Source organism: Arachis ipaensis, chromosome B10 (genome assembly GCF_000816755.2).
Source record: "Arachis ipaensis cultivar K30076 chromosome B10, Araip1.1, whole genome shotgun sequence".
NCBI lineage: Eukaryota > Viridiplantae > Streptophyta > Magnoliopsida > Fabales > Fabaceae > Arachis > Arachis ipaensis.
In genome coordinates, this window is record NC_029794.2 from 120122336 (window position 1) to 120122592 (window position 257).

Genomic DNA, 257 nt, shown 5'->3' on the forward strand with positions numbered 1-257 from the left:
ATTATAGCTAAATAAACAACTTAAAAAAAAGTTATTTTTGATGTCTTTGAATGGTGACTACCTTTAAAAAATTAGAGGTAATTTTAGTAGTCGACGGATTAATAATTTATGAATTCGTACCCACTAATCAAATTTGGTCCTTGCATTTATAATTAGATTAAGAATAAAGTATTAAATTGATCTTCTACGTTTGGGTGTAATTCTGTCTTGGTTTTTAAGGTTTAAAGTATCCTATTTGAATTAAAAAACAATTTATT